This window comes from Cucurbita pepo, unplaced genomic scaffold, assembly GCF_057944985.1.
Source record: "Cucurbita pepo subsp. pepo isolate OVF unplaced genomic scaffold, ASM5794498v1 scafford_10, whole genome shotgun sequence".
Taxonomy (NCBI): domain Eukaryota; kingdom Viridiplantae; phylum Streptophyta; class Magnoliopsida; order Cucurbitales; family Cucurbitaceae; genus Cucurbita; species Cucurbita pepo.
The window spans coordinates 166242-168552 of NW_028257915.1; the positions used below are offsets into that span (position 1 = coordinate 166242).

Below are 2311 nucleotides of genomic sequence, written 5' to 3' on the forward strand. Positions count from 1 at the left end.
TGGAGATGCGGGGTATCGATCCCCGTACCTCTCGCATGCTAAGCGAGCGCTCTACCATCTGAGCTACATCCCCACAATCATTACATCACAAAACTCTAAATTTCCCGTCATCAATAATAGTGAAAATGAAGAAATATTGCTACCCAACATGTCATGAATAAGGAAAAAGAAATAATATATTTTTAATAATAGATAGTCTTATTTCTGGAGGCAGATGCAGGGGGTATCGATCCCCGTACCTCTCGCATGCAAAGCGAGCGCTCTACCATCTGAGCTACATCCCCTTGATTTTTACATCATAAAACCTTAAATGTCACATCATCAATAATAGTGAAAATAAAAAAATATCAAAATATTAACAAATAGTTTGGTTTGGTGATGCGAGGCATCGATAATTGTGAAAATGAAAAAATATAATAACAAATTAAATACTTTCTTTTGGAGATGCGGGTTATCAATCCCCGTACAACTCGCATGCAAAGCGAGCGCTCTACCATCTAAGCTACATCTCCACAATTTTTACGTCACAAAACCCTAAACTTCTCATCATGAATAATAGTGAAAATGAAAAAATATCGCTACTCATTATGTCATAAATAAAGAAATATTGAATAGAAATAAAATAGTAATAACAAATAGTTTCTTTTGGAGATGCGAGGTATCGATCCCCATATCTCTCGCATGCTACATTCCCATGATTTTACATAAAAAAAACACTAAACTTCCCGTCATCAATGATATTGAAAATGAAAACTATCCCCGCTCATTATGTCGTAAGTAAGGAAAAATTTAAAAGAACTAATTTATTTAGTAATCGTTTCCTTTGTTGATGCATGGTATCGATACCAGTACTTCTCACATTTGATGCAAACACTCTACCATCTAAGCTATATCCTCAAAATTCTTATGTCACAAAATCCTAAACATCTCGTCATCAATAATAAGGAAAATAAAAAAAAAAATAACGCTATTCATTATGTCATAAATAAGGAAAAATTGAATAGAAATAAAATAGTAATAACGAATAGTTTCTTTTGGAGATATGGGGTATCGATCCCATCCCCATACCTCTCGCATGCTAAGCAAGCAATCTACCATCTAAGCTACATTCCCACAATACTTATATCAGAAAACCCTAAATGTCCCGTCATCAATTCTAGTGAAAATGAAAAAATATCTCCGCTAATTATGTCATAAATAAGGAAAGGTTGAATAGAAGTAAAATATTAATAACAAATAGTTTCTTTTGGAGATGGGGATATCCCTTTGCATGCTAAATCAACTCTACCATCTAAGCTACATCCCCACAATTCTTGCATCATAAAACTCTAAATTTCCCATCATAAGCTACATCCCCACAATTCTTGCATCATAAAACCCTAAATTTCCCATCATCAATAATAGTGAAAATGAAGAAAATCTAGAGATGCAGGGTATCAATCCCCATAACTCTCACATGCAAAGCGAGTGCTCTACCATCTAAGCTATATCCCCACAATTCTTATGTCACAAAGTCCTAAACATCTCGTCATCTGAAAATGAAAAACTATCCCGGCTCATTATGTCCTAAATAAGAAAAAATTGAAAAGAAATAATATATTTAGTAATCAATTCAATTGGAGATGCAAGGTATTGATCCCTGTACTTTCCCCGATAATTTCAAAGCAAATAGAGAGTTATGATAAGTTAAGGTTAGATCAACTTTGAGTTCAAAGCAACAAGAACCAAAGACTGGTGCGAAAATTCTATGGACTAGTCGAAGTTTATCCACAAGATAAGGAAGACATCATATAGGATCCAATTGCTCCTATGGATACAGACTAACCCTGTTGTCCACGTAAGTAACTTGAAATGTTATTATTCCGACCAAGAAAACATCAAGTAAAAGCAGGTCGTATGACGTCATGCAAAGAAGAAATTGTTTCAAGCGAAGAAAGTAGGAAAGACACCAACAGAGAAGACTTGAAGAGTTAACAAACCGTGAAGTGATTTTCAATAGCTCCTAGTAGGTTGGAAAAGACTCCTCAATACTGAGATCAGCTAGAAGCGCGTCGCGAGACCTAAAGTCGGCCTCATCCTACAACGTTGAGTTTATGAAGAGCCGGTTGATAGAGATATTGACAAATTGTGTAAGGGCAGATGTCGCGGTCATGATTAGCCAAGGCATGTTTCCTGTGGCTGCATGTTAGATGTCTCAGCTATTCCTGTAAACGATTTGTGGTTCATGGTGGCATGCTCATTCCAAACACGTTTTACTTGCTTTCATCTTAGATAGGCCTTTACTATTATTGTTGTGCCAATACGGGGTGTA

The 2311-nt window shown here is 35.8% G+C and overlaps 1 non-coding gene across 1 annotated transcript; it reads right to left on the reverse strand.

The window, feature by feature from the left end:
- TRNAA-AGC (transfer RNA alanine (anticodon AGC)) lies at nt 1-73 on the reverse strand. The gene has a single exon. It is a non-coding gene; the product is annotated as a tRNA-Ala (tRNA).
- Between the last annotated feature and the right edge of the window lie 2238 nt (nt 74-2311).